The sequence below is a fragment of the Dendrobates tinctorius genome, unplaced genomic scaffold, assembly GCF_039654945.1.
Source record: "Dendrobates tinctorius isolate UK_male_01 unplaced genomic scaffold, ASM3965494v1 ptg000086l, whole genome shotgun sequence".
Lineage (NCBI taxonomy): Eukaryota > Metazoa > Chordata > Amphibia > Anura > Dendrobatidae > Dendrobates > Dendrobates tinctorius.
Window position 1 is genome coordinate 15,645,149 of NW_027361754.1, and position 27,073 is coordinate 15,672,221.

The 27,073-nt window shown below is 42.4% G+C and overlaps 1 pseudogene; it reads right to left on the reverse strand.

Annotated features, from left to right (window-relative positions):
• Positions 1-1,193: 1,193 nt before the first annotated feature.
• LOC141097713 (indolethylamine N-methyltransferase-like) overlaps positions 1,194-27,073 on the reverse strand; it is a 72,568-nt pseudogene continuing 46,688 nt past the window's right edge.

Genomic DNA, 27,073 nt, shown 5'->3' on the forward strand with positions numbered 1-27,073 from the left:
ATGGGGCCAAACTAACTAGAAAGGACAGGAAAGGAAAGACACTGTCTGCAATCTGCCAAAAACCCTACCAAAATGTCCAACACAACTGATAGCAAAATTAACCCTGAAGTCACTAGATTTCTCCCACTATATCAGCACTCTGAAATATTCTGAGACAGAGCAAAAATAGGCCAATCTAATAAGGGACAAAAAAAGGCAATTTGGCAAATAAGAGTGGAAATTCAGCACAGCCCAGCCGGGCTGGCTGACCACACAAAAAACTGCAAAGACCAACAAAAGCAAGTGTGAACATTAGCAAAAAACAAACTTATCTTGAGAAGACTGGAACAGAGCTGAGTCCTAGACCTGAGAAGCAGACTGAATCACCAGCACCAGGATAGGGCGTTGGCTGTCTTATATCCAGTCTAATACTCCAGAGATCCAATCATTATCTTCCTCACCAGGTAGCAGATCACTACTACTTAAACCAACCTCACTACCTCCTGTCACCACCAGAGGGAGAACGGAAGGGGAACTCTCAACTGGTGGAGTAGAAAATGAGCTCATAACACCGCAGAAGAAATGCTAGCACAGGTTTCCAGTATATTCGTTGTTTCAGATGATGCACATCTCGTATCTTCTCAGCATAGACCAGTGTTCCCCAACTCCGGTCCTCAAGAGCCACCAACAGGTCACGTTTTCAGGATTTCCTCAGTATTGCACAGGTGTTTGAATTCTTGCCTGTTCAGGTGATGCAATTATCACCTGTGCAATGCTAAGGAAATCCTGAAAACATGACCTGTTGGTGGCTCTTGAGGACCGGATTTGGGGAACACGGGCATAGACAATTGCCTTCAGATGACCCCAAAAATAAAAGTCTAAGGGGGTCCGATCGGGAGACCTTGGTGGCCATTCTACTGGCCCACGATGACCAATCCACTTTATCAGCAACCATTCCCATTTTATTTAGGTATATCCATATAGGTGTATCCATATAGATGGCCCACCCTGTATATCTTTGTACCGTGTTAGCCAGTAGATAGAAAAATATTTAAAATTGAGAGTTCTCAGTGGTTGATACCTTTTAATGGCTAACTGAAAAGATGGTAACAAATTGCCATTAGCAATTAAAAGGCATCAACCACTGAGGACTCTGCGTTAGTGTGGGAATTTTTATCTTGGTAAAGGACACAAATAGGCAAATTAGACATCAGTCACCTTATAATGACTTTATTGTGTGCACTTATAATATTAAAGATCCAATTCTTTTGTGGAAGAACAGTTTTTTCACCTTACATTTGATTTTTCCCCAGTGATACATGATGCACAACACTTTTTATAATAAGGAAAGTACAATTATATTTTTATAGACTTGTATTGTTCACTAAACTCAGATTAATGATAATAATAGTATTTAAGCTTTTACGTTGAAAAAATTGACATGGAGACTCAGCTTGTGATCTCTTACTTCTCCTACTTTTCTTTATGAGCTACAATGAATATAATCGCTTTACAATCACTGTGGTCATTCATTATCTTTTTAACCTTACAGTGGTCAATGATAAAACCTTCTTCAATAAGAGTTTTCTTGGCAAAATCCTCATCATAATTTACAGCATGGAACTTGTGTTTCCCGACTGTGAAATATGACATCCCTAAACAACCCATTAATATAATGTGCCCTCCAGGGCTCAACAACTATGAGAACTTCCTGAGATATCTCATGTAATCATTCTGATCTTTGCTGATTACATCTAGGAGCCAGCCACTCATGACACAATCTGCTGGTGGTAAGACGATTGGATCCATCATATTTTCTTTCTCGAGATCACACTTCATAACATGTTGAAGGGCTGATCGCACTTCTTCTCCTTTGTCCTGTAACAGATCACTGAAAGAAATGGGAAAATGATGAAAATGATTGTACCACAATCAATATTGAACAGGATGACATCACAGCTCAGTGGTAAATGCTGAATCATTGAATCCCAGTTGGGTGTGAACACTTTTATGCCTAAGGCTATGTGCCCACATATGCAGAAATTTCCTGAGAAAAACTAGACTCCTTCCCAGAAAAAAACGCATTTTTTTTCCGCATTTTTTGCGCGTTTTTTTTCCAGAGCATCCACATTCTCATTGAATATATAATTGGACAAGCATTTTTTTCCGCAAAATTAATGAACATGCTGTGTTTTTTTCCGCAATGTTATTTATGCAGAAAAAAACGCATCATGTGCACAAAAATTGCGGAATGCCTTATAAGAATGGGATGCATAATGTATGCATTTTTAAAGCACTTTTGCTTGAAAAAAACGCGAAAAAAACGCTTACGTGGGCACACAGCCTAATGATAACGAAAGTATTCTAAGAGTGATACCTTTATTGGCTAACAGGAAAATAATATACACTGCCCAAAAACTAAAGGGAACACTAAAATACCACATCCTAGATATCTCTGAATGAAATATTCAAGTTGCAAATTTTTATTCATTGCATAGTGGAATGTGTTCAGAACAAGAAAACATAAAAATTATCATTGTAAATCAAAATGAATATCCCATGGACGTCTGGATTTGGAATGATACTCAAAATCAAAGTGGAAAATCAAATTACAGGCTGATCCAACTTCAGTGGAAATGCCTCATGACAATGAAAAGATGCTCAGTATTGTGTGTGACTTCCACGCACGTGCCTGTATGACCTCCCTACAATGCCTGGGCATGCTCCTGATGAGACGGCAGATGGTCTCCTGAGGTATCTCCTCCCAGACCTTGACTAAAGCATCAACCAACTCCTGGACAGTCTGTGGTGCAATGTGACATTGGTGGATGGAGCGCGACATGATGTCCCAGATGTGCTCAATCGGATTCAGGTCTAGGGAAAGGGCGGGCCAGTCCATAGCTTCAATGCCTTCATCTTGCAGGAACTGTTGAGTGAAAAGCAGGGAAGGGAGCACTACTAACGGGCATACAAAATTATATTTCAATGAGCAGGGGTGCTGCACAATGCACAGAAAAGAGTATATGGAATGTAGGAGAAAAAGAACAGTGCAAAGCAGGCGCACACCCAAAATACTAGAGCAATTGTATTTATATATACAGTAGATGTGCAAAAATGTATTAGTAGACAAGAAAAAAACACAATATATGCAGAGAATGTACACAATAGAGTATTATCCCTAAAATATATATCAGATACACATAAGTTGTATAAATACAATCCCAAACTGGGCATCCCCAGGAAGTTTAAAGAGGTAATATAATCCCCATGTGAGGTCACAATAGACCCAAAAGGTGCTGTGAGCAATTGTGGATAGATATCCCTTCAAGAGAGAAAAATAGCTCACTAAGATTGCAAGGTATAACAAGGAGCTATAATGAGAGCTCATACATAGAAAAAAAAAATAGCACCAGGAGGGGAAACTCAAATAACAATCAAGTCACCAAATAGAGATGGTCCATGAAGACATCAGGATTGTAATGTCAGGAGGGCATAAGTCCCGAGACACAAGTGATGTGGGAAACCCCTCGCGTATCGCTGCTGAAGCGAAGCTTCGTCAGGGGAAGTGTGTTGGTGAAAGAGTCAAGCAGCCTTTTTAATCATGAGCTAATGAGGTACAACAGCTGAACGGTAAGTAGGAGGAATGAACGACATCAGCCGGAACAGCTATCCTGGCCAGGATAGATGCATGCGCTAGAGGAGGAGATTCCTGTGAGGGCAAATGCCTCAGAATAGAAAGAGCGCAGCTACGGAAGAACCGATGACGTCAGTCTGGAGTTGGCGCCTGCGCTGTGCATCACTTAGTAAAGAATGAGAAACGTATTGAAGATGCATAGTGCGCAAGCACCGAGGTTACCAGGGCATCAGAGATAAAAATAGGTATTCCGCTAGATACGCTCCAAGTGTAAGTGTTAGGCGTCGGATTCCTGACAGTGCACAGTGGGAATCCAGAGCCATACATTCAGCGATCTCCCATTCCGCTCCAGGTCCTGCTCAGCCATCACGGCGAGCCAGGCGTGCTGCTCAGACTCGTTCTGTTGGCTTGGATGTTGCTGCCACCTCTGGTGCAGCAATGGTAGCGCAACCTGCTCGGCAGGGAACCGCTCCAGAGGCTAAGTCCTCGTGCCGTGCTACTGGGCATGCCCGCAAGTTGACCTCTCACTGGAGAGCAGGGGTCACATGCTCAGGTCCTCCGTCGGATCTGATTGGTCCTTTCCAGGGTACTGGAAGGTCCCGGAAGCGCATGGCTATAAAAAGCCATGCGCTAGTGTAGACCAATTATGCTATGTGTGAATGGTGATGGATGCATGTTCTGGAGACTGACTTATTGGAAACCCCTACCCTCTGATATTACGAATGGTGACAGAGTGTTGGAATTAGTCAGTGCCAGGTAGTGGCTAGATATTTGCCACTGTGCTTACTGCACCTAGCACTAGCGCCCGTCGGTGTCCGCCCTGTCGGCACCGTCATTTAGCGGCGCTGCGCTTAGCAGTTCCGCCGCGCTGCGCTTAGCAGTTCCTCTGGCATTCGTGGTTGCGACGTCACACGCCGGCTGGCCCTGTGAGGAGAACAGGCCCGGCGTATTTTTCCTAAGTTTCTCTAGGGCGTCTCTGTGCCTTAAACAGAGCCGCCTCTAGCATCTCGGGTGATGCTAACCCGAGTGCAGTACTCCGCCATTTAGTGAGTCTGCCATTACCCAGCAGCGGTCTTACCATCTACCGCACGGTGGACCCCGGGCGGCGAACGCACCTCCTATTATTTATATTAGGTGTGTTCCGCCGTCCATAACAGTAAGTATATATGAAAGGCACAGGAAAAGCAATATATTATATCTATCATATGATACATATTTCTTTGTGTACTTTTTGTAGACAATTTTCTTGGTATGTATGTTTTGTGATTGGCTAGTTGTTGAGGTACACTAGTCTGATGGTGGTTCTTGTTTATCAATTTACTACACTTTTCTGTATATGGATTGGCATACATGAGAAGCCTTTTGGCGGGCTTACTCTTCAGATATTTTTCAGACTCAGGAGGCCCCAGTGATTGGCTCTGACTTTGCTAATCTTACACATGAACTAACAGAAGCTAAAAAATCAGGTATCCGCCTTTGGTGGAACATTCGGAGCTTAGAAGAGTACGTTAAATCTGCCATAGTACCACGGGGCCTCCGGGTCTCAATTTTCCCCACTTGGGAACCCACAGCTGCCTTTAAAAATACATGGGAGCAGGGACTTATACAATGTTCTAACATCTTGATCTCTATGCTTTTTGAGCATGATAAAGAGCTTCTTGTGTCCACTAAGACACTTATCAAGGACTTAGAGACTAAGCTTACGAAGTCTTACGAAGACTGGAAAACATGTATTTGGAAGTCGCCTTGCTACACTTGTAAGGAGAGCTTTAAACTAGAACAACATGGGAAGGGAAGCAAAAGACCAGAAAAGCCAAACACCAGACAAATGCTATTGAGAACTCTGCTATTAGAAGTGGAAAGGAAGAACAAAGACAAAAGAATCTAATTAACACAAATATTGGAGAAAGAGAAACCAATCACAAACTAAAATGTTGCTATACTAATGCACAAAGCATGGGCAACAAACAAGGAGAATTGGAACTACTAACACTGGAAAAGAAATATGATGTCATTGGAATCACTGAAACTTGGTGGGGCAATACACATGATTGGAATACAAGACTAGAAGCATACAACTTATTTTCAAGAAACAGACTTGATAAACGAGGAGGAGGTGTCGCATTGTATATTAGAAACGCGTATATCTGCACAGAGATTGAAGCTTCAGAGACTGGGAGTTCTGTGGAAACTGTTTGGGTAAGAATACAAGGACAGAACAATGGAATGGACACCATTGTAGGCATTTACTACAGGCCGCCTGTGCAAGCTGAAGATATGGATGAACTCTTTATGCATCAAATGGCCAAGTTCTCCAAAAAATATGACATAGTTGTCATGGAAGATTTCAACTATCCAGACATTTGTGGGAATCTCTCTCAGGCAAAACTAACAGGTCAAGGAAATTCTTATCCTCTCTTGCTGACAACTTTATCTTCCAAAAGGTAGGGGAGAAAACAAGGGGAACTGCTACCTTGGATCTAATCCTTATAAACAGGGAGGAAATGGTTGAGGAGGTAAAAGTGGCTGGGACCCTAGGAGGTAGCGACCATGCTATTTTAGAATTTTGGATAACTAGAGGAGGAAGACCTGTGAAGACTCAGACGTCAAGGTTAGATTTCAGAAAGGCAGATTTTAAGGGATTCAGAAAGAGAATTGGAGGGATCCAATGGCTGGATATCCTTAAAGACAAAAATGTCCAGGAAGGATGGGAAATCTTGAAAAATGAAATTCTCAAAGCACAATTGTTAACAATTCCGAAAAGAGGGAAGAATAGGAAGCATTTAAGGAAGCCAGGATGGATGAACACAGAACTTAAGCACATGCTAAAAAGGAAGAAAAATGCTTATAAAATGGAAAGAGGGAGGCATATCTAAAGAAGAATATAATGCTGTCTGCAGAACCTGCAGGGCACAAATCAGATTATCTAAAGCTGACAATGAATTGAGGCTTGTAAGAGATGTCAAAAGCAATAATAAAGGATTTTGGGGATATGTCAAAAGTAAAAGGAAAGTCAAAGATGCTATAGGATTTTTACAGGATGAAAATGATGAAATGGTAAGACAGGATGTTGAGAAGGCCGAACTTTTAAGTTCCTATTTTGCATCTGTTTTCTCTCAGAAAGGAAATGTAACATCAACTGTTCTTCACTGTCCTATTAGGGGAATAGAAGAATCCAGGATATCTATAAACAGAAAATATAGTGAGGAAACACTTAGCTAACCTAAATGAATTCAAGTCTCCAGGTCCAGATGAATTACACCCCAGAGTACTGAAGGAGATAGCAGAAGACATTTTTGAACCCCTCTCCATAATCTTTGAAAATTCTTGGAGAACAGGAGAAGTCCCAGAAGACTGGAGAAGAGCAAATGTTGTTCCTATCTTCAAAAAGGGGAAGAAGGTGGACCCAGGCAACTATAGGCCGGTGAGTCTGACTTCTATACCAGGAAAGATCTTTGAACAACTTATTAAACAACATGTATGTCAGTACCTGGATAAGAATGAAGTGATTAAACAGAGTCAGCATGGGTTTGTAACTAATAAGTCATGTCAGACTAACTTAATTTCCTTCTATGACGGAATCACTGATTGGGTGGATCAAGGAAATGCTGTAGATATAGTTTATCTTAACTTCAGCAAAGCATTTGTAAAAATGACTAAGTATGGAATGGACAAGGCAACTGTTAGGTGGATTCATAACTGGCTTAGTGATCGGACCCAAAAAGTGGTCGTAAATGGCTGCACATCCAGTTGGAAGAATGTCTCAAGTGGGGTACCACAGGGCTCTGTCCTGGGCCCTGTATTGTTCAACATCTTTATCAATGATTTAGATGAAGGAATTGAGGGTAAACTGATACAATTTGCTGATGACACAAAGCTAGGGGGGATAGCTAATACTAGAGAAGAGAGAGAGAGGATTCAAAAAGATATAAATAAACTGGAGAAGTGGGCAGCAACTAACAGAATGTTTTTTAACAGGGAAAAATGCAAAGTACTACATCTGGGCAATAAAAATGAAAAAAGCATATACAGAATGGGATGAATAGGGCTAAGCAACAGCACATGTGAAAAAGACTTGGGTATACTAATAGATCACAGACTGAATATGAGTCAACAGTGTGATGCAGCAGCAAAAAAGGCAAATGCAATGCTAGGATGTATTAACAGAAGCATACAGTCTAGATCACGTGAACTCATTATTTCCCTCTACTCCTCTTTGGTCAGACCTCATCTGGAATATTGTGTCCAGTTTTGGGCACCACATTTTAAAAAAGACATCAACAAACTGGAGCAAGTTCAGAAAAGAGCAACCAGAATGGTGACCGGTCTGCAAACCCTGTCTTATGAGGAAAGGCTGCAGGATTTGGGAATGTTTAGTTTGCAAAAGAGAAGACTGAGAGGAGACTTAATAGCTGTCTACAAATATCTAAAGGGCTGTCACATTGTAGAAGGATCAACTTTATTCTCATTTGCACAAGGAAAGACTAGAAGCAATGGGATGAAACTGAATGGGAGGAGACACAGATTAGATATTAGAAAAAACTTTTTGACAGCTAGAGTGATCAATGAGTGGAACAAGCTGCCACGAGAAGTGGTGAGGAAGACATCTGACTGGGATGATTTAGCGAATCCTGCTTTGAGCAGGGGGTTGGATCAGATGGCCCAGGAGGTCCCTTCCAACTCTACGATTCTATGATAAGCTCTCCTCTTTTGATAGCACTCAAGTCACTAACTTCAAACAGAACTTGAAAAGTATACTTGACAAGTTCGAAGCTGAAGTGATAGCTAAAAAACACAAGAAATTTCACAGGGATCGCTCAGACATTGATAGTCATACTGTTTTCAAGTAGAATCACTTTGGTAATGAACGCTACATCGATCGTACAGCCGCTGCCCTATCTGCTCTGTCCACAGATCCTCCCCCAGGGACTACCAGCTCAAATTATTTTTTTATCCTCGGGGGGAAGCGATCTAGGCACAGGACATGTTGTGGAGGCAAGTTCAAGGGTACTAAGAAAAAGAACCAACTTTTACAAGGGCCCGAAGTCCCCTTTTCGCCAATCCTACTGGACTCGACGCAGATGAACGCTTCATCTGCTGCTGAAATCTCTGTTTTACAGAAAGGCCTCTCCTTTTCTCTGTCCAAAGTACTAAACAAGTTCGTCTTAGTTAAGGACCTCTTTCTGTTTTGTCGGAAACTAGTCTTACAGGCTATCCATCACAAACCTGAAATGGCAAATAATTTGGAGACTCAGGAAAGACAAGCTCTTCAGGACCTTTTTGATCTCTTAAAAGAGAGGGTGGATAGACCAGGTAAGAGTGTATTCCCTTACAAAAATAAATCTTTGGTCTCTCCCCCATTTTCCTTGATCCCCACCATCAAGATTTTTTATGAGCTTATTAAAAGGGACATCTTGCGCTTACCATCTACTCCGTGGGCTCCCAACAATCTTATGTCCAGTGAAAAAAGGGCACTTGCTTCTCTCAAAAACAACAAGGACATTGTTATTAAGGAAGCAGATAAGGGTGGGAATGTGGTTTTATGGCCTGTCCATTTGTATATCGAGGAAGCACATAGACAGTTGAATAACAAGAAATTTTATGCTAAACTGCCTTCCGACACGATGGAAATTTTTTCTAACAAACTTGATTCGTTATTATGCCAGGCCTTTGATTATGGCATTATTAATAACAATACAAAGCAATACCTCGGAGTAGACTTCCCTGTCATTCCCACCTTTTATCTGCTCCCTAAAGTCCACAAAAATCTTATCACACCTCCTGGACGTCCTTTAGTGTCTAGTATAGGGAGTCTCTGTGAGAAAGCTAATGTCTATGTTGATTTTTTTCTGCAGCCTCTTGCCACTGCCTTGCCATCCTACATTAGGGATTCGGCTGACTTTATACGTATCTGTCATAGTATTTCTTGCAGAAAGCAGATCCTTTGGTTCCATGCGATGTCGAGTCTCTATACTCGAATATTAGCCACCATGACTGCCTGCAGGTCATCAGTCATTTTCTTAGTAGACAGAGTACCTCGGATCGCCTTCATGACTCCTTCCTGGTCGATCTTTTGAAATTTATTTTACATCATAATTATTTCCTATTTGATCAATCTTTTTACCGGCAGGTATTGGGAGTGGCGATGGGCGCCGGCCTATAGTAACATCTTTTTGGGCTGGTGGGAGGGCACTATCGTTTACAACTCTGATTTCTTAAAAAAAATAAGTCCAACATTGGCACCTCTATATCGACGATGTCTTCTTCACCTGGACTGGTACTGAGCAGGAGTGTCTCGAATTTCTCCAGGAACTGAACTGCAAAGATTTTAATGTTACTCTGACACATACCTCCTCTTTCATTTCAGTTACTGTTAGGCATCAGGCATCTTCCTCTGCACAGGATGAATCCTGAGCCTTGTCTTCTGTGGTCTCCCATTCTTTCCCAACCGCAGAGGCGTCGATCCTGGCATCTTGTTCAGGTTAGTAATGTTGGTTTTGTTGCTGCTGCCACCCCTTGTCCAGCTATAGCAATCCACACTAGCCAGCAGCGAGCAGTTCCTGGGACTAAGTCCTTCTTTCGGTCCACTGAGCATGCCTGTGGGATGACCTCCCATTGGAGGTCACATGCTCAGGTCCTGTTGCTTCTCCGATTGGACCACTAGGAAGGTCCTGGAAGACTGCAATTATAAAAGTTTTGCATGGCTGCCCAGCCATGCGCTAGTATAGAATTATGTACTTGTGTGTAAGATGATGGATGCATGTTTCTGGTGACTGACTCCTTATGATTCCCTCCCTTTGGTTGTGCATGTAATAGGGTTATCAGAGTTAGCGTCTGCGCCTAGTAGTGGCATTGCCTATGTGACAGAGTGCACCCAGTTCTCTGCACACATGTTAGCGCCAGATTATTACTGAAAAAGATAAATTTCAGCTCCCCTCTTGTAGGTTCGTAAGAACTATTGAAAAGCTCTGAGCGCGGACACGTCTCTGACAAGACATATAATGACTCCAAGAAGAGGAAGAAAGGTCCAGCTCCAGAAATTTAAAATCCAGGATTTTTATTGTATCATGTTTAAAATACATTCATGGCTGCTTGTGATCAAGTAACGGCAACAAAGTTCACCGCATGGGGATATTCTCCAGGTCTCTGTACGCGTTTCGAGCACAAGTGCTCTTAGACTCAGAGACCTTTCTTCCTTTTCTTAGCGCCAGATTATGCCATCCAGCACAAGGCACCACTATACCGCATTCACAGCAGCATCGATCAGAGCGGTGCCGCGCGCAATTAGGACGCTTTCCAGTCCTAAGCTTAGGCTGATTAGTGGCGTCCGCCAGAGCGGCGCTGCATGCTTTTCGTGCGGTTAAGCCTTTAGTTACTCTTTCTGGCACTGCGGTTGCGGCACCGAACGCTAGTGGGTCTAGAGGGACTCTAACACCGTGTCCTTGGGGCATGGTCCTCTGACCAATACACTAGCGCTCTCCCTGCGCTACTGCAGCCCTGTGAAGCAACAGGGTTCGCCTTTTACACATCAGGTGACGTTAACCCGCGTGTGTTTGTTATACCGCCATCTTGTTTCCGCCATTACCTGGCAGCAGGTAACATCTCTGCACGGTGGACCCCAGGCTGCGAACGCACCTTGTCTTTACTATAATATTAATTGGTGTGTTCCTCTAGCCCTTAACATTTTGTTCATTGCTTTGACAAAATTCTTCATAAGCCCAAGTTTAATATGCAATGGAGGGAGAAATATCTTTGCTGGATCAACGAGAGGATTATGTTTCACATTCTTCTGTCGAGCAACCAGGTTTTCGCGGAGTGGCCAGTCTTTTCTGAAATAGTGCATTTCTCGTGCATGACTGTCCCACTCACAAATAAAACAACAATACTTGGTATATCCAAGCTGCAGTCCAAGAAGAAGTGCAACAACTTTTAGAACACCACATATGTTCCAGTTATAATTTCTATAATTAATGTGGGTCAACAGTAACGCCATATTCTCTTATGTTTCTTTCATGTGTACGGCATGTCCAATAGGTATAGAAGAATAGATATTTCTGTTGTGTAGCAAAACAGCCTTCAGATTTAAACCTGACGAGTCAATGAACAGTGACCATCCCTTAAGGTCATGTTCGCATCCAAGAGCACCAAACAATCCCAAGAAGTCGTTGCAAAAGGCTAAACTGTCGACATGGTTGAAAAATTGGTTAAGGTCTTCTTGAAGACTGCGAAAAAAAGAAACTCTTGTTCCTGGTAATAAGAGAATCCGTTCTTGTAGCCTTGATCCTAATAATTCTGCCTTCCTCTTTGACAATTTCAAATCTCTGACCAAGTTGCTCAGATCAGCTTGACTGAACAGATGTGGATTAGATGTAGAAGGCTCAAAGTCTGGGTATGCAGCAGTTTCATTTTCCACTGACATTGTTAGTTCATCTTAGTCATTCTCCATTGTCCATACTTTGGGCGGCTTTGGAACACGAAGACTTTCATCGCGTGGCACTGGTCTTATGGCTGAAGGAAGATTAGGATTTCTTATTCTTTGCTGTAAATACTTATGTCCCCCCAAAAAAACTGAGAAAAGTATTCAAGGTGTGATACCTTTATTGGTTAACCAGAGAAATTATATTTTCAAGCAAGCTTTCAGGGCTCAGAAGGCCCCTTCATCAGGCTGGATTACAAGTGAATTACTGAGAAGAGACGGTAACATTTAAATAGGAATTATACAGGCCATTGCTCAATATCCTGTTACATTTGTAAGGCAGAAAAAGCCATCTGTTACATGATCTATCTGCTCTCTCCATATCATTGAGACAGCAAACGGCATTGCAGGTCGTGATCCATTCAGCCATGCTATAAGGCTTCTAGAACAAGATACACAGCATATCTGAGGTGCCCACTGTTTGTCCTGATCTCTAATTGAACATTCAAAGTATAGTTCATATGCTTTAACAAGTGGAGTAATTTCCTTCTTTTGTACTTTCATTTTATATTCTCCGCACATGTAGCAGAAATTATCCCTGCTGTTGAGACACGGACGTGACATTTTGAAATAAATCTTCAGCTTTTACTATGAAAAGTATTCAGGCGAATCACATATATGATAGTAACTAGATGGAGGCCCATTGCTATCACATCGGGAGGGCATTAATGTCACGATGGGGGCAGGCTTTGCAGCGTTGAGAATCTCTCCCCCATGTGCTCACCCACCTATCCACTCTCTCTTTCCCCATGTGCTGACTTCTCCCATCTGTGCTCTCTTGAGATGACAGAGGATACATTTTGTGAGGTAAAATATTGTTTAAAAACAGTCAGTGCAATATTTTATCTCCAAAATGAATCCTCTGTGATCCCCTGATGTAATGTCAGTATTGTCTTTTGATTCTTCCCCTGCCCAGTAGATGTGGCAAACTCCGTACACGGTCAGCCGAATGATTCACTGCACCTGCGCGGAATTCGTTTAATAAGTGCTTCCATATGTGTAAATCAGAGATTTATGTTATTTCAGTGGAAAATTCAGAATATACTATTCAGAAAAAGTTCATATATGAGTTTTTAGAATTATAACAGAATAGTACAATGTTTCGTATCATTTAACAAAAAGCTTACGTGATAGGAAAAATCTGAAGTTAGGCCGGGGTCACACTAACCGACGCAAAATACAGTCCGTAGTTTACAGGCGTAATACGGATGAATGACCCCTAAATAGTGCTCCGTATGTCATCCGTAAGCAAGGTGCGCATGTAAGCATCCGTATGTAATCCGTATGGCATCCGTATTGAATCCGTATGGCGAGATTTTCTCGCAGGCTTGCAAAATGGACATTTAACGGTTTTGAGGCCTGCTAACTATTTAAATCATTAGCCTGCACTCTATTTATTGGCTCAGGAACAGGTGGCAGCCTCCATTCTGTCCATTTGTCACCTTGCCTTCACTAGGTGTGTTGGTGTTGTATGTGCAACATGGCAAACAGTCTGACTTTCAACACAACTGAGCAGGTTCTCTTCAACTTTCTTTTGTCACGCCGCTTTGGCCAACCATACCCAGTGATAGTGGATCCGTGGAGGAGGTGAAGCATGTGGGTACATCCAAGTTTTGAGGCAACGACTCACAAGAGGTCATTTTCACCGCCTCTATTCTTCTCTGCGGGAGCATCCTGTCAAATTCTACCAATACTGTCGCATGAGCCTTGCAACATTTGATCGACTCTTGGAGACAGTGCGCCCTGGGATAACCTTTCAGGACACAATGATGCGCAAAGCTATATCTGCAGAGGAGCGACTTCTACTCACAATACGGTATGTACTACACAACCATATTCTCTATGTTCATAATGTGTTGGCCAAAGTTTGAATTTTTCCCTTCTTGTAGTAAGTTTTAGGCCCTCATCTTAGTCCACATATGTTTCAACTTACACACCCAAATGTTATGTGGAATATGTACTGAATATCACTTACTCATTGTGCAAAGCAAGATGTGTGTGTTATTTGCACGGAAATCTTACCAAGTTTGGCATGTATGGACCTGTTTGTTTTGTAAATGTGTGCATTCAACAATCATCCTTTTCTATTGTTCTTCAGCTTCCTGTCCACTGGCCTGTCTTATGCCGCCCTCCACCATGAGTTTCTGATTGGAAGATCAACCATATCTGGCATAGTCAGGTCAACATGTAGTGAAATATGGACAAGACTATATCAAGTCGTCATGCCCGAGGCCAGGATGGAAGACTGGTTGAGGATATCAAGGGACTTTGAGGAAGAATGCCAGTTTCCAAATTGTATCGGGGCCCTTGATGGCAAACTTATCCGGGTGCATAAGCCGCCGAACTCTGGCTCCCAATTCTTCAATTATAAACAATACTTTTCTGTTGTATTGTTGGCTGTGGCCGACCATCACTACAAGTTTATAATTGTTGACATTGGGGCCTATGGAAGGACGGGAGACTCTAGAGTCTTCAATACTTCCATTATGGCGCGGCGGCTACGCACCAACCAGTTGGATCTACCACCACCACGCCAGCTACCAGGCTCCACTCAAGAATGTGTCCCTTATGTCCTTGTGGCAGATGAGGCCTTTCAGTTAACACGCAATGTTATGAGGCCATATCCCCGGCGCAACGTTCACCACAGGCGCAGGATATTTAACTTGCGCCTATCATGTGCTCGGCGACTGGTGGGGTGGAGTGTTCCTTTGGCATTCTTTGTGCTCCAGTCTGCCATTCAGCTGAGTGAGCAAAATGTTAATGAAGTAGTGAAAGCCTGTGTGGTTCTTCATAACTTCACCAGGATACATGATTGTTCCTCCTCTGCTGGTGTTGTGCGTAGGCCGGACAATGTGCATAGGGTGAGACCACCTATCAACCATCAACGTAGACCAATCTCTGGCCTCAAAGTGCATGATATTTTCACTAATTACTTTATGACACCTCAGGGGGAACCTTCTTGGCAAGAGCATGCTGTATCTATGTTGGCTTGATGTGTGTCAAAATATATATATATTTGTACCCCTTCTGAATTTATGACTGTTGAATTGATTTGGTAAGCGTATTTTGATAGGGGTTTGGACAATTAAGACAGAGACGTAAAGTGTAGTTGCCAAATTTTTACTGTTGCCTTTTTTTTGGTGTTTTTTGTAGTTTGTAAGGCAAACATATTCTTGCCCTATGAAAAACTTGGGCAATGGCCCAAACTGGCCTTTTGGCATATTTCAACATTGTTGTTAAAACAAAATTACAAACATATCCAACAACATACATAGTGCAATAACAACAATGCAACTTTACACATTTGTAATCCAAAGTAAAAAAGAGGAGTTATCCATCATCAAAATGAGCTACAAAAGATAATACTAACATTTATTCTGAAGGTTTTCAAATCATATTAATAAGCCACCATGACAGGCTACCTTACACGTTTCTGACACATATTACATGTCTGTAATAAACACAATATTTCACTGCACTATACTGGGAAAGTCAAAGGATCAAATTAGAAGATTGACTTGATAATACATAGAGAGAGCGTGATGTTCTTGAGGCTGTTTGCCTTGATTTTGGAATATAGTTAGCTGGCCTAAATTTTACTAAGTGAATATGGACAGCACGCCTTTTCTATGCATTATCAAGTGAGTACTCTATTTTGATCCTTTGACTTGGCCAGTATAGCGCCGTGAAATATTGTCTTTTTTACAGACATGTAATATGTCTCAGAAACGCATAAGGTAGCCTTGCCTGTCATGGTGTCTTAATCATATGATTTGAAAACCGTCATAAGAAATGTTAGTATTATCTGTTTTAGCTCATTTTGATGATGGAGAAAACCTCTTTTTTACTTTGGATTGGGATTTTGAGCACCAGTTCAAACACACTGGACATCTCCTCCCATCAGACCGCTTAAGAACACTCATGTACAGTATGGGTTTACAATTTCCATGTTTTTAGCCACTTATAAATTGTGGAATGTAGGGGAAGGAGAAGGCGGAGGAGCAGCCTGTGGTTGCTGCTGACTACTTTGAGCAGCATCGCCCTGTGTGGGTGCATACTGTTGCCCATGCTGTTGGTACTGACCTTCCTCCTGTGCTTGTTGGGGGTAGTGGCCCTAGTAATACTGTTTAGATTTAGATTTCTGGGGGAAAGCTGCCACCTCTCCAGATATTCGAAAAGCTCATATGGGGTATTTGGGGGGTGCTTGCATCAAGCAGGATCTGAAAACATCCCCGAATACGGAGCCTGACCTCACGGGAAAGGGCACGGAGATAAAGGGCCAGGCTACGTGAGTAGGCCTCCTCCCCATCATCTGTAGTGACTCGAGATAAATAATTTAGGACCCCTGTGTCCACATTGGTCCTGCTCTCTTGAACAGCGACCTGGCGCCTTCTTCGGCCTCGCCGGGATGTAACAGCAGCCTGTGGGGAGCCCCGGATCTGGGCAGTTGGGCTGCTGCTCAAGTTGCCCTGCTCCTCCAGGATGGGTGATGGGGCAACAGCAGACGGTCCTGGTGGTGTGGTTTGTTGGGCAGCCAATGGGTTCTCCTGTGATGACTCATCTTCACCCATGCTTCTTGTAGGGGGAGAAGATGGGCCAGCCACCTCATCCCCTACAGGATCAATTATGGGCTCTGTCTCTGAGCCCGTTCCTCGATCCGTAAGGTTGGATTGAGTTCTGTTATGAAATAGGCAAAAATACATCAATATTTTTGGCCCTGTAAAGTATCAGTGTACTGTGGTGTGAGGCATGTACTTACGGTCTCAGATCCAGAATTGGGGCGAGGAAGGAGAGGCGGTCATAATACACAAATTTGCGTTTCACGTAGCCCCCATCCCCACTCTTGGACCGCTGCTGACGTTCCCGACGGTATTGGTCCCGGATGCTTCGCCAGCGTTTCATCACATCTTCCACTGCAATGTGACAGGAAATATTATCAATTTCACATATTTGATCGGTCACATTTGCTACCAGTAGTCTAGGCATGTGGCCTTCTGGGGTGTGCTTTCTAGCCAGGCTGGCATATCTAATTGGCCCATCCAGGCCAGATACACAGGGTCAGAATAGTTTATGTATCAAGTAACTACACTTAATAACTTGGTTGGCTAAGAGGAAGAGGAGCTTGTGGCCTGGGCAAAATTATGGCAGTGTGAAACTATGTGTCACATCAAAATCTACCCGCCTCATGAGGCAAAAAGGAGAAGGACAGGAAGGGGAGGGGGTCAGAATCTGTCATCATTTTTGTTTGTGAGGTAATTTAAATCATTTTTTGGCCTTGTACTTACTCAGTTTCTGATGCTCCTCACGTGGCCGATCACCAAAGTCATGGAACATCTGGCGACATATGCGCCTCCATGACGCCGCCTTTCTTGCCCGGTTGGCATAATTGGCATCCCTTTGGTCCCAAAGTTCTGGCCACTCCTGCACTAATACTATAAGCATCTCCACATTAAGGAAATATGGCGCCATAGAATACGGATGAGAAATATACGGCTGTTGGGAGCAAACCCATAGAGAATCATTTGTCCGTGTGTAATGCGTGCTTTTAGCGCCTCTCACTTGTCCGTATTCCTCGCTAGTGTGACCCCGGCCTTATTTGTGAAATCAGCATGAAAAAATCTATCAGGAACACTCAAAATTGTCAAAGGGATAAAACCTTGGTTACACAGTGTTACCAGGAAGACAGCAGATCAAGCAAAGGGTCAAAGCAGATGGATGGTCAGAATGAGGTCCAAGGTCTGGCAGCAGCAGTAGATCAGAGCAAAGACCAACAAGGCAAGCATACACCAGTGAGCATGAATCTACAATTGGAATTAGTCTGGGGCAGAGAGCTGACTAAATAGCCAGTTAATTATTTGAACAGGTGACACCTAGATGAAGCGTCAAGCAACACCCAAACTCCAATTGGATGCTAAACTGTCAATCAAGACACAGACAGCTCAGCATGCCCCAGTCTGCGATTGGGCAACTGAGCTGTCCATAAAATACTGACATCTCAGCATGCCACAGCTTGAAATTGGATGACAGACAGTATTCACTGCATCCAGACACACAGAAAGGTGGAATCATTACAGGAACATCATGGTGTGGGGCTGTTTTTCAACATGCAGCACTGGCAAACCTTATGTAATTGAAGGAAGGATGAATGGACAAATGTACCAAGACTTTCTTGAAAAAAATCTTCTGTCATCTACCAGGGTGATGAAGATGAAATGAGGGTGGTCATTTCAGCAGGATAATGACCCCAAACATATAGTCAAGGAAATTCTCAATTGGTTTCAGAGAAAGGAAATAAAGCTGCTGGAATGGCAGAGCCAATCCCCGGACCTGAATCTAATAGAAAATGTATGGAAGGAACTAAAGCTCAGAGTTCATAGAAGAAATCTACAGAAGCTTCAGGATGTGAAGAGTGTTTGTGTGGAAGAATGGGACAAAATCACACCTGAGCAATGCCTGCGACTAGTTTCTCCATATAGGAGGCGTCTTGAAGCTGTCATTACCAACAAAGGCTTTTGTACAAACTATTAATTACATTTCAGTAAGCTTGTTCAAAACTTTTTCCCTATTTCATTTCTCATTATTACACAACTTAATAAATCTATTTTTTTATTTCTTTGCCTGTGTGGATTGGATCAGTTGTTAGCAACATCTGATGAGAATGTCATGTCAATAGCACCTTTAGTACTTATTTCACCCACTGTACATAAGAGTTTAACTTTGTATACTCATTATATTACATTATACCTCCAACCAAAATGTGATGTGACCAGAGCCTTACTGTGCCTTCTCTACAGTTGACATTATTATAAAGCTGCAAGATTGAGAATAGTGATCTGAGTGGACAAATGTAGACTTTACTACTGACATTTGAAATTTCATTTTGAATAGGCTATGATTGTAAAATAAGGTAGACAGAAGATACACGATATTACACTAAGACCACAGTCATTTCTTTTGTACTGTAGAAACAATGACAGTGGAATTCTTCTAGTTTTGTTCCAATACCTCACCTGTTTCCTTCTATGTCAGCATGAAGTTTTGTGATATGGCTAAAATCAAAAGCTCCTGTACGTGAGTCCACCCATCTTTTCAGCTCAATGATGCATCTGTCTCTAGACTTCAGCACTATGATGTGCTTGAAAAAGTTACAGGCAGTAAACAAATGATGAACCACAGAACCAAGACTGAGGTCAATCAAGACATCTCCTTTAATATGACCTGCAGAAGAAAATACACATATTGAAATATACAAATATATTCAATGCCTTGCGAAAGTATTCAACCCCCTGGAACTTTTCAACCTTTTCCCACATATCAGGCTTCAAACATAAAGATAACAAATGTAAATTTTTGGTGAAAAATCAACAACAAGTGGGACACAATTGTGAAGTTGAACGATATTTATTGGTTATTTTACATTTTTTTTGGAAATTCAAAAACTGAAAAGTGGGAAGTGCAATATTATTCGTCCCCTTTACTTTCAATGCAGCAAACTCCCTCCAGAAGTTCATTGTGGATCTCTGAATGTTCCAATGTTGTCCTAAATGACTCATGATGATAAATATAATCCACCTGTGTGTAATCAAGTGCACCTGCTCTTTGATAGTCTCAGGGTTCTGTTTGAAGCGCAGAGAGCATCATGAAGACCAAGGAACACAAAAGGCAGGTCCATGATACTGTTGTGGAGAAGTTTAAAGCCGGATTTGGATGCAAAATGATTTCCAAAACTTTAAACATCCCAAGGAGCACTAATCATATTGAAATGGAAGTAGTATCATACCACTGCAAATCTATCAAGACCTGGCCGTCCCTCTAAACATTCATCTCAAACAAGGAGAAAACTGATCAGAGATGCAGCCGAGGCCCATGATCACTCTGGATGCACTGCAGAGGTCTACAGCTGAGGTAGGACAGTCTGTCCATAGGATAGCAATCAGTCGTACACTGCACAAATCTGGCCTTTATGGAAGAATGGCAAAAAGAAAGCCATTTCTCAAAGATATCCATAAAAAGTGTTGTTTAAAGTTTGCAACAAGCCACCTGGGAGACACACCAAACATGTGGAAGAAGGTGCTCTGGTCAGATGAAACCAAAATTGAACTTTTTGGCAACAATGCCAAACAATATGTTTGGCGTAAAGGGAACACAGCTCATCACCCTGAAAACACACCATCCTCTCTGTCAAACATGGTGGTGGCAGCATCATGGTTTGGGCCTGCTTTTCTTCAGCAGGGGGCATCACAACACATTAGGAGACCCCAATCAGAGGACTATAAAACATCCGGACTCCTTATCTATGTACTGGTCCAATATTTATGTTTCTCCCTCTCCCATAATGATAGTTCTGCTTCACGTCACTTGTCTTATCTATTGCATTTTTTCTGTGTTGTATTGTGCATAAATCTGTGACTCTTCAGATTTTGTATTAGTCTAGCCTGATAGAATCATAGAATCGTAGAGTTGGAAGGGACCTCCTGGGCCATCTGGTCCAACCCCCTGCTCAAAGCAGGATTCGCTAAATCATCCCAGTCAGATGTCTGTCCAGCCTCTGTTTGAAGACTTCCATTGAAGGAGAACTCACCACTTCTCGTGGCAGCTTGTTCCACTCATTGATCACTCTAACTGTCAAAAAGTTTTTTCTAATATCTAATCTGTGTCTCCTCCCATTCAGTTTTATCCCATTGCTTCTAGTCTTTCCTTGTGCAAATGAGAATAAAGTTGATCCTTCTACAATGTGACAGCCCTTTAGATATTTGTAGACAGCTATTAAGTCTCCTCTCCGTCTTCTCTTTTGCAAACTAAACATTCCCAAATCCTGCAATCTTTCCTCATAAGACAGGGTTTGCAGACCGGTCACCATTCTGGTCGCTCTTTTCTGAACTTGCTCAAGTTTGTTGATGTCTTTTTTAAAATGTGGTGCCCAAAACTGGACACAATATTCCAGATGAGGTCTGACCAAAGAGGAGTAGAGGGAAATAATGACTTCACGTGATCTAGACTGTATGCTTCTGTTAATACATCCTAGAATTGCATTTGCCTTTTTTGCTGCTGCATCACACTGTTGACTCATATTCAGTCTGTGATCTATTAGTATGCCCAAGTCTTTTTCACATGTGCTGTTGCTTAGCCCTATTCCTCCCATTCTGTATATGCTTTTTTCATTTTTATTGCCCAGATGTAGTACTTTGCATTTTTCCCTGTTAAAAACCATTCTGTTTGTTGCTGCCCACTTCTCCAGTTTATTTATATCTTTTTGAATCCTCTCTCTCTCTTCTCTAGTATTAGCTATCCCTCCTAGCTATGTGTCATCTGCAAATTTAATCAGTTTACCCTCAATTCCTTCATCTAAATCATTGATAAAGATGTTGAACAATACAGGGCCCAGGACAGAGCCCTGTGGTACCCCACTTGAGACATTCTTCCAACTGGATGTGCAGCCATTTACGACCACTCTTTGGGTCCGATCACTAAGCCAGTTATGAATCCACCTAACAGTTGCCTTGTCCATTCCATACTTAGACATTTTTTCAATAAGGATTGTATGAGATACTTTGTCAAATGCTTTGCTGAAGTCAAGATATACTATATCTACAGTATTTCCTTGATCCACCCAATCAGTGATTCCGTCATAGAAGGAAATTAAGTTAGTCTGACATGACTTATTAGTTACAAACCCATGCTGACTCTGTTTAATCACTTCATTCTTATCCAGGTACTGACATACATGTTGTTTAAGAGACCTGAGTAGTCTCGAAAGCTTGCAATGTGTTACCATCTTTTCAGTTAGCCATTAAAAGGTATCAACCACTGAGGACTCTCAATTCTGAATATTTTTTAAAAAACCCATCACACATCCTCTATCCCATAGTCCCATGCCCATATACCCATCATACATATTTGCCATCCCATAGTCCCATGCTCATATACCCATCATACATATTCGCCATCCCATAGTCGAGTGCCCATATACCCATCACACATCCTTCATCTCACAGTCCCATGCCCATATACCCATCATACATATCCTCCATCCCATAGTCCAGTACCCATATACTCATCACACATCCTCCATCCCATAGTCCCGTGCCCATATACCCATTATGACATCATCATCACCATGGCAACTGTTATGACATAGCTGTCACCAATGCAACCTATGATGAATCAGCATCGCCATGGCAACAATTGTGACATCATACTGAAGGGTGGGGCTTGATGCACACACACTTTTTCCCCATTATGTAGATAGGGGCAAAAATGTTTGGTGAATTGGAACGCGCGGGGTTAAAGTTTCACCTCACAACATAGCCTAGGACACTCTCGGCGTCCAGACGTGTGACTGTGCCAAATTTATTGCTGTAGCTGCGACGGTGCGGATGCCAATCCCGGACATACATACATACATACATACATACACACACTTGAGCTTTATATATTAGTTACTGTGTATGTGTGTATATATATATATATATATATATATATATATATATATATATATAGTGGGTACGGAAAGTATTCGGACACCTTCAAATTTCTCACTCTTTTTCTTTGCAGCCATTTGGTACATTCAAAAAAGTTCATTTTTTTTGCATTATTGTACACTCTGCACCCCATCTTGACTGAAAAAGAAACAGAAATGTAGAATTTTTTGCAAATTTTCTAAAAAAGAAAAACCGAAATATCACATGGTCATAAGTATTCAGACCCTTTGCTCAGTCACTCATATTTAAGTCACATGCTGTCCATTTCCTTGTGATCCTCCTTGAGATGGTTCTACTCCTTCATTGGAGTCCAGCTGTGTTTAATTAAACTGATAGGACTTGATTTGTAACGGCACACACCTGTCTATATGAGACCTCACAGCTCACAGTGCATGTCAGACCAAATGAGAATCATGAGGTCAAAGGAACAGGCCAAGGAGCTCAGAGACAGAATTGTGGCAAGGCACAGATCTGGCTAAGGCTGCAAACTAATTTCTGCAGTACTCAAGGTTCCTAAGAGCACAGTGGCCTCCACAATTGGGACCACAGAAGTCTTCCTAGATCTGGCCATCAAGCCAAACTGAGCAATCGTGGGAGAAGAGCCTTGGTGAGAGAGGTAAAGAAGAACCCCAAGATCACTGTGGCTGAGCTCCACAAATGCAGTAGGGAGATGGGAGAAAGTTCCACAAAGTCAGCTATCACTGCAGACCTCCACCAGTCGGGAGTTACCTCTCCTCAGTGCAACACATATGAAAGCAAACATAGAGTTTACATCATGCTAGGGGGTGTTGTTCAGCTGCAGGGACAGGACGACTGGTTGCCATTGAAGGAAACAGGAATGCGGCCAATTACAGAGATATCCTGGATGAAAACCTCTTCTAGAGTGCTTTGGACCTCAGACTTGGCTGAAGGTTCACCTTCCAACAAGACAATGACCCTAAGCACACAGCTAAAATAGCAAAAGAGTGGCTTCGGAACAGCTCTGTGACCATTCTTGACTGGACCAGCCAGAGCCCTGACCTAAACCCAATTAAGCATCTCTGGAGAGACCTGAAAATGGCTGTCCACAAACGTTCACCATCCAACCTGATGGAACTGAAGAGGATCTGCAAGGAAGAATGGCAGAAGATACCCAAATCCAGGTGTGAAAAACTTGTTGCATCATTCCCAAGAAGGCTCATGGCTGTAATAGCACAAAAGGGTGCTTCTTCTCAATACTGAGCAAAGGGTCTGAATATTTATGACCATGTGATATTTCAGTTTTTCATTTTTTAATAAATTTGCAAAAATGTCTACATTTCTGTTTTTTTTAGTCAAGATGGGGTGCAGAGTGTACATTAATGAGAAAAAAAATAACTTTTTTGAATTTACCAAATGGCTGCATTGAAACAAAGAGTGAAAAATTTAAAGGGGTCTGAATACTTTCTGTACCCACTGTACATATACATGTGAGAAAGTCAATATCCGTATCCAATTCCTAAATATAAGATACAAGATAATTCACACGGCTCTATCTGAGGACAAGTAGGGTGTGCACATGCAAGGATATATACACTCACTGGCCACTTTATTAGGTACACCTGTCCAACTGTGTGTTAAGACTTAATTTCTAATCAGCCAATCACATGGCGGCAACTCAGTGCATTTAGGCATGTAGACATGGTCAAGACAATCTCCTGCAGTTCAAACCGAGCATCAGTATGGGGAAGAAAGGTGATTTGAGTGCCTTTGAACGTGGCATGATTGTTGGTGCCAGAAGGGCTGGTCTGAGTATTTCAGAAACTGCTGATCTACTGGGATTTTCACGCACAACCATCTCTAGGGTATACAGAGAATGGTCCGAAAAAGAAAAAAAATCCAGTGAGCGGCAGTTCTGTGGGCGGAAATGCCTTGTTGATGCCAGAGGTCAGAGGAGAATGGGCATACTGGTTCGAGCTGATAGAAAGGCAACAGTGACTCAAATTGCCACCCGTTACAACCAAGGTAGGCAGAAGAGCATCTCTGAACGCACAGTGCGTCAAACTTTGAGGCAGATGGGCTACAGCAGCAGAAGACCACACTGGGTACCACTCCTCTCAGCTAAGAACAGGAAACTGAGGCTACAATTTGCCCAAGCTCATCGAAATTGGACAGTAGAAGATTGGAAAAACGTTGCCTGGTCTGATGAGTCTCGATTTCTGCTGCGACATTCGGATGGTAGGGTCAGAATTTGGCGTAAACAACATGAAAGCATGGATCCATCCAGCCTTGTATCAACGGTTCAGGCTGGTGGTGGTGGTGTCATGGTGTGGGGAATTTTTTCTTGGCACTCTTTGGGCCCCTTGGTACCAATTGAGCATCGTTGCAACGCCACAGCCTACCTGAGTATTGTTGCTGACCATGTCCATCCCTTTATGACCACAATGTACCCAACATCTGATGGCTACTTTCAGCAGGATAATGCGCCATGTCATAAAGCTCGAATCATCTCAGATTGGTTTCTTATAATAATAATAATTAATAATAATTTTTATTTATATAGCGCCAACATATTCCGCAGCACTTTACAATTAAATTGACCATGACAATGAGTTCACTGTACTCAAATGGCCTCCTCAGTCACCAGATCTCAATCCAATAGAGCATCTTTGGGATGTGGTGGAACGGGAGATTCGCATCAGGGATGTGCAGCCGACAAATCTGCGCCAACTGTGTGATGCCATCATGTCAATATGGTCCAAAATCTCTGAGGAATGCTTCCAGCACCTTGTTGAATCTCTGCCACGAAGAATTGAGGCAGTTCTGAAGGCAAAAGGGGGTCCAACCCGTTACTAGCATGGTGTACCTAATAAAGTGGCCAGTGAGTGTACATGCAGAGTAATAACATGACATATATACTCAAAGGATCTAGATAAAACGCTTCTAAACTCAACCCTGAGGAAGAAAGCCGTAGCTTTTGAAACAAGTTGGATTGGAAACAGGCTCGACTGAAACCACAGTGACATCACAGACTAGGAACAGCCAGATAATTGCTCACCGATCTGTTCAACCGGCAGTGAACTCTTAGTGCACGCCTTTCACCACCTTCTTCTCCCCTGGAGGACTCTTTAAGGACTTTACAGGACTCTTGGCTTCAGCATTGGCAGGTTAGAGGTATCCATACATCCAGGCACAGTTTCCACTTCAAGATCACACTTTTATCTGCGTGAAGACCCGGTATAAGCGCATACCAGCGCGAAATGGCCGTCGTCTGGCTTGTTCCACACAAGACTCTCCTGCCTCGGTTTTTTAATGTGATTCCAAATAAAGGACATTTTTGGCTATTTGCACACGCTGCGGTTCCCCTGCGGTTTTGGCCGCAGCGGAACTGCAGCAGTTCTGCAGGCAGTGTACAATCATGGCCAAAAGTTTTGAGAATGACACAAATATTATATTTTCACAGAGTGTACATTAATGAGAAAAAAAATAACTTTTTTGAATTTACCAAATGGCTGCATTGAAACAAAGTGAAAAATTTAAAGGGGTCTGAATACTTTCTGTACCCACTGTACATATACATGTGAGAAAGTCACAATATCCGTATCCAATTCCTAAATATAAGATACAAGATAATTCACACGGCTCTATCTGAGGACAAGTAGGGTGTGCACATGCAAGGATATGTACATGCAGAGTAATAACATGACATATATACTCAAAGGATCTAGATAAAACGCTTCTAAACTCAACCCTGAGGAAAAAAGCCGTAGCTTTTGAAACAAGTTGGATTGGAAACAGGCTCGACTGAAACCACAGTGACATCACAGACTAGGATTTCCTCTGGTTTTTATGTGTGTTTGTCAGATGCTTTTATCACATACAGAAATATAATTGCAATCATATGAGTAGCAAAAGGTTATATTGACAGTTAGAATGAGTTAATGCAGCAAGTCAATATTTGCAGTGTTGACCCTTCTTCTTTAGGACCTCAGCAATTCTCCCTGGCATGCTCTCAATCAACTTCTGGATCAAATCCTGACTGATAGCAGTCCATTCTTGCAAAATCAATGCTTTTATTTTGTCTGAATTTGAAGGTTTTTGTTTGTCCACCCGTCTCTTGATGATTGACCACAAGTTCTCAATGGGATTAAGATCTGGGGAGTTTCCAGGCCATGGTCCCAAAATCTCTATGTTTTGCCTTTGCTTTATGGCAAGGTGCTCCATCATGTTGAAAAAGGCATTGTTGATCGCCAAACTGCTCTTGGACGGTTGGGAGAAGTTGCTCTTGGAGGATATTCTGGTACCATTCTTTATTCATGGCTGTGTTTTTAGGCAAGACTGAGAGAGAGCCCATTCCCTTGGCTGAGAAGCAACCCCACACATGAATGGTTTCAGGATGCTTGACAGTTGGCATGAGACAAGACGGGTGGTAGCGCTCACCTGGTCTTCTCCGAATAAGCCGTTTTCCAGATGTCCCAAACAATCGAAAAGGGGATTCATCAGAGAAAATGACTTTACCCCAGTCCTCAGCAGTCCACTCCCTGT